A 6327-nucleotide genomic window follows, 5' to 3' on the forward strand; every position below is an offset into this window, starting at 1 on the left:
ATATGTACTTGACTCGTGTCGTACACGGGTCAATAAGCTAGTTATACCAATATACTCATATGATTGGCATCACTTGCTAATGTTATTGAAATTAAAAAAGAAAAAGAAAAAGAAAAATTGGAAATAAATAATCTCACCTTTTGTGTATTAGCCAATAATAATCTCACATTTAAAAATCACTACCAATGGTCTCACCTTTCAACCATTTTTCTAGCAATGGTCCTTCATTAAACACTACTTAACGTCGTTAAGTTTTTTTCTAGTTTCAAATCGATGTTTTAGAGCTTTTGATTGGAAGAAGGATACGAGCCGACCGATGTAAAACTTATCTCGAAGTGGTGATCCAAACGACGAAACAATGTTTCAATTCGGGTGCTTGAATTTCCAATTAACGAAAATCAAGCCATTTGAATCACCGTTTCGAGATAAGTTTTACATCAGTCGACTCGTATCATTTTTCCGATCAAAAGCCCTAAAACATCGGTTTGAAACTAGTGAAAAAACATAACGACGTTAAGTATTTTTTAACGGAGGACCATTGAGACAAAAATAGTTGAAAGGTGGGACCGTTGCTAGTGATTTTTAAATATGGGATTATTATCAGCCAATACACAAAAGATGGGATTATTTATTTCCAATTTTCCAAAAAAAAAATTAATCTTTTTATCTAAGCATCATAAGAGTTTATTAGTCAAGAGTCTTGTATAACCAATTTCTCATCCAAATGTATCAACTAATGACAATGTCTGTCCATTTTGATTGATCACAGCAGACTTGTTTTCTTGAAATTATCTACCCATAGAGAACAAGGGCGGCTTATTCGAAAGGGTTCTTCAATGATGCAAGGGTGCAAAGGTGACAGAAATCGGTGGTCAATCCTGATGAAGAACCATTGTTGGGAGCCGATACGGTCCTTAAAGTTGAGATGAGAGAGGCGAAGACGTACACCACCTCCGATCAGATGAAACAATTTCCCCAAATGCAGGAGAAACAATAAAGCAATAAACAATAAAGCATTTACAAAAAAACACAAAACAATTTGGTTTAAAATCCAACAAAGGGCCAGGCCAATAAACAACTATTATCAACGATGATTCTAAATCTTGATTTGATACGGTCAAAAAGTATATACATCAGATCACAGCATCAATGATGATAAAACACGAAAACAAAAGTTTCATTCAGGCGATAACCTACGACACCTTTTTTTCTATCTTAATTAAAATAACAAACAATATGTAATCAACAACTAACATATCTGTAAAACAAAACCTCTAATGTCTTGTTGACATTACGGGCCTTCTATTTTCTCGGCCTCTTTGATAGAATCTCTCCGGGTTCAACCTGCAAAATAGATCATCTTTCTTATAATCCGCAATTTATCATAGAAATATCGAGAGAAATTTTGGTAAGAAAAAGTTCTTTTTCATGATATATTTGAAGTAATAGTTAGAAAGCCAGATTAACTATTTTAGAACAAATGATGTAATATGTATGTATGAGCTTTTATTTATGTTATTATTTAAATGAATATACTGGATTTAAATTGTCATGATCTATGTTTATTATAAACTTAACTTTCCATAACTTTTATAGTTATGTGTATAGGTCTGGCAAATGTAACCAATTATGGTTATTATGGGTCATAATAATAATAATAATAATAATAATAATAATAATAATAATAATAAGTTATGTGAGAAGCTTTGTTTCTCCACATAAACTCTAATATATTAAATTAAATCCCATTTGTATCAATGTAAAGTTTAGCATATCTAAAATTGTATCTTGGTATCTTATAAGGAAAACAAATGCGAGAATTTAGACTCTATATGCTTAAAAAATGATACATATAAAATAACAAATAATTTTACGTCTTTTTGGCCATTCTAATAAAATAGAAATAACTGCTGATAACGATATTAAAAATCGAATGGATTGAATGAAACTTACTGAATTTGAGAGCTGTTCCCGAATATAAGCCACTGATCTCAACATGGCGCCTAATGTGTCCCTAGACACCTGAAATTTCACCTCAGATTCTCCTGTACTAGTGTCGGTATCTTGAAGCTGAAAGCACATCATCACATTAGTTTGAAGGTGAGTATGAAAACTGAAAATATATAAGCTGAGCTTATGTATGTGAGTTCATATTTAACTTGAGGTGGCAGTTTTAGTCCATTTTTTAATGAATTAGTCGGTTATATTTTAACTCTAATGGGTCAAACAGGTAAAGAGAAATAATAGGGTCAAATGGGCCCGAAGTCAAAAATATATTTTTAATGCCTGAAACATCCTAAATCATATTACTCAAATAATTAAATTAATCTAAAAAGAGTGTAATTCTGTAAACATAGTTGACACTATTTATTTTTACAGTAAATAAAATTTAGGACAAAAGTGTTGTCGACCCTACCGACCTGTCTCGTATGAAAAATTTACCCATTTTGATCCATTACACAACATACCTTATCCACCCATTTTGCCACCTCTAATATTTATAGCAATCTACTTCATGCTAAAATCTCAACTGCAATAAACTGGCCACTCATAATCATTTTTTTATGGAAACTATTTAGTTTCTAGATGTTGTACCTTCAAACTAATGACAGCAACCTTATCAGCAGGAGCAGATAGCTGTTCATTAATGTAAGCCATTGACCTCAACATCGGCTCTAGAGTAACTGTTGAAAGCTGAAACTTAACCTCTGATTCATTTGCTGGCGTCCTTTTATGATCTTGTAACTAGAAATATCAATAATTATATATCAGAGATAACCAAATAAGATAATAAGCTATGTACAAAAAAGCATCAAACTGATATTCATCTTTTAATAGCCTTAAAAGAGTTTGGTATACTGTTTTGGTGGAAATAAGATGATGTTGCTCTATTCATCAAACACGCACCGACACACAAAATTATAAAAGTCATTTGCCCCCTTAGAACAAAGTTTTATTAAAATTGCAAAAAACAAAAACAAAAAAATATATTGCAAAGATTTGAACTTCTCTCTTGCTGGTTGTCTATGTCCAAAAAATTTCATTGGTAAGGGATTTAATATCATTAAAAATATTTATGAAATAAGCAACTAAGACAAATTAGCATATAAAAAGGATAACGTTAAATGCATACCTTTAGATTTATGACAGCTACTCTGTTTGGTGGAGGCAAATTTTTATTTTCCATCGCCCATGTCATTGATTTAAGACAAGGAAGAATCACCTGCGTGACAGATATAAAGAATGCAATCATACATAACAGGAAAAAGAATATGTAACAGCACAATGCCAAATGGGCGGGTTGAGTAACGGGTCAAAACAAGGATTTTCGGTACTGGTCAAGGTGAGTTGACCTGATCCACTCTTTGTACAAAAGGTTTAGGCGTTTATAAACAATTAGCGTGGCAGATATGACTAGAAATATTATATTATAATAATCTAAAATTTAAAAAAAGAAAAACTGATTTAACAGGTACTATATAAACTATATTGTTAAAATGATAACAGAATGTTTTTAATAAAGTGATTTACAAGGTTTTAGCTACCAAGCATTTCAAAACACCCGGTTTTAAAGTTTGGGCCATACGCGGTGCAAGGAATAAAAGCATAACATAACAATAAAAAGAGGAAAAAATCATAAAGCAAGACACAACATGTCATAGTATCATACCATGTTATCAGGATGTCCATCATCACGGCGCAAAGAAACCGGGGCCATACGCGGGAGATTCAAGTCAGTAGCAGGAGGAGCTAGAAGCCCACCATCATTAAGATTAAACCGTCTTGTTACTTCATCTTGGCGGGGCCACAATGAAGGTGTCAATGAAGGTGTCATAGCGGGGCCACAATGAAGGTGTCATAGCAGGTGCAGGTGACCTTGGCCCGTGAACTAGGTGGCGGTGCAAAACTTGCCACATTCGTCTTTGCAGCCGACACATTCTTCACTCCTTCTCTAAGTGCCGTCATTGCAACAGTAAAGGTATCGGGAGCAACCGCCCCTTCTTCAGCAAATTTAATCGCTTCCCGGATTAATTGGTTGTAACGAGCACTTAATGACTCGGGCCTGTTTACATATAAATCTAATGAAATATTGCATTTTGCATTCTTTGTCCATCTCTTTAGAATGTAATGAGATGGCAATGTGAGTATGTTTGTGACGGTGAAAACTGTCAACATATGTCTACAAAGGATTCCTGAATACTCAAACATTTGACAATTGCAATTTGCTCTTAGTTCTCCAGCATTTAAGGAAACGATATATACTTTTTGATCATCTTCAAACTTTGCAACCCTATATGTGCTTACAGTACAGTACCATCACCATCAATCCTATTTGCAGTATACACAAAAGTTTCAACTAATTCTTCTTGAAACTTTGAAAATATTGTTTTTGTGTATAAATTTGCTGCTTGTTTCTCCATTGGTGATGGTGTTCTCAATGATGGTGTAGTGAGCAATGAATCAAAATCTGCTTCTATTTCCTTCTCGAATGAGTTTTCTAAAGCCCTTTCATATTGTCTAAAAAATAAAGGTATAGTGGTGTGCTCATTCATATAACCATCAAAAAACGAGCTCTCAAAACCATGATTTAATGCAATTCCGGCAAAGAATGTATCACGAAAATATGCTGGGGCCCACTGCTGTCGTGTGGTGTATAATAAGTGCATCCAATCACTCCTTTTAAGATCATATTTATTGAGAATAATATCCCATCTTGCTTCAAACTCATCATGCGTATCTGTCAAATTGATACAATTATACAAGTCAACTTGAAATTCAGGATGCACCTGACAAACGTAACCCAACCTTTTGTGACCCTCTCTTAATACATCCCACTTGTTGAAGCAATGACGAGTTCCTGGGAAAACATGTGAAACAGCAGCTTGTATTGATTTCTCGGGATCAGTGATTATAGAAATGGGTGCACGATCATTCATGGCAGCAAGAAATGTTTTAAAAAGCCATGTAAATGTACACTCAGATTCATCTAGAAGCAATGCACAACCGAATAAAATTGTTTGACCATGATGGTTGACCCCAGTAAAAGGAGCAACTGGGACCTTATATTGTTTCACTCGGTACATCGTATCGAATGTAACCGTATCACCAAAATGACTATAAGCAGTTCTTGATCTAGCATCAGCCCAAAACACATTAGCCATACGGTTATCATCATCCAGTTGTATTGCATAGTAAAAACCCGGGTTTTCAGCTTGCATTTTCCTAAAATAATCTAGAAGATTCTGGGCGTCTCTCCCTAACGACCTCTTATTAGTTGCATGTCTAACAGAATTAGTTACAGAATCTGGAATCTGGGCCACATGGTTTGATTCCATAGATGCATTCCTAGAAAGATACATTACTCCATTTGGAACAGATCCTGCAATTGGGTAACTTTCAGATGCATTATTCTTTGTAGCACCCGATAAATGTCGTTTTTGTCTATTGTGATTTATCACTTTACGGGAACTTGTCAGGGGGTGGTTGTGTTCCTTGATGAACTTTGTAACCACCCAGCTATTTTGACTTTTTAATTCGATTCTAAGCATTGCATTACAGTTGCAAATCGATGCTGCACACAAAAAGTCAAACTTTGCAGTGGTTGCATCAGTGTTTTGATTGACTAGTGTGCTGAACCCGGACCGTTTAGCATACTCGTTGTAGAAAGATTTGGCAGCGTCCACATAAGCAAATTCCAAACCCACGTGTGGGTCAGTTAAGCTGATTTTGTTTTGCAACGGGGAAATTCCAGCTGAATCTGTACCATTACTAAACCCATCAAATTGGTTAAAGTCAACACCATGTTGCCCCATGCTATCCTGTTCTACACTCATGAGTCCAACATACATGTCAAAGAGCACTTGTATGAATGTTTTATCAATAGTCCATTATGTTTCTCCATCTTTGGTTAGCTGCAAAATTCATAGACGGCTTTTTATCCTGAAATAGAAGAGAAAAACATGCTGGTCAAATACACACACGATATCATAATAAAAAGATTACCAAAAGGAAAAGTCTGCTAATTTGGAAGTTTGAATGTTTATAATGGAACAAAAATGGACAACAGGTTTTGTCCACCATCATAATGCTATTGCATATTCCGATCGACTCGAATACCAGAAACATAACAAATGCAGTTTTTAATTGCTTTCTAAGATAATTAATTGCAGTCGGAGATAGTGACATTATACTTCAGAGTATTAAGTCTTAACATGAATTTATCGAACATTTAAGGAAATTTAATATTACACTGAACGATAAAAATAAGGGTTGCTACATAAAGAAGTTTCCGTGTTTGATAACACTAAAAGAACCATATCCGTAAAG

General features: G+C 34.5%; 1 pseudogene across 1 annotated transcript; it reads right to left on the reverse strand.

Annotated features, from left to right (window-relative positions):
* Positions 1-1302: 1302 nt before the first annotated feature.
* On the reverse strand, positions 1303-6081 carry LOC143552905 (protein FAR1-RELATED SEQUENCE 3-like; annotated as a pseudogene). Its single transcript, XR_013138729.1, has 5 exons — positions 3671-6081; positions 3134-3223; positions 2596-2745; positions 1954-2070; positions 1303-1344 (listed from the first exon to the last, which is right to left on the reverse strand). The product of XR_013138729.1 is annotated as a protein FAR1-RELATED SEQUENCE 3-like (transcript).
* Positions 6082-6327: the final 246 nt, after the last annotated feature.

This window comes from Bidens hawaiensis, unplaced genomic scaffold, assembly GCF_021521415.1.
Source record: "Bidens hawaiensis isolate Kalapana, Puna unplaced genomic scaffold, B.hawaiensis_p1.1 tig00017050_1, whole genome shotgun sequence".
Classification (NCBI taxonomy): Eukaryota; Viridiplantae; Streptophyta; class Magnoliopsida; order Asterales; family Asteraceae; genus Bidens; species Bidens hawaiensis.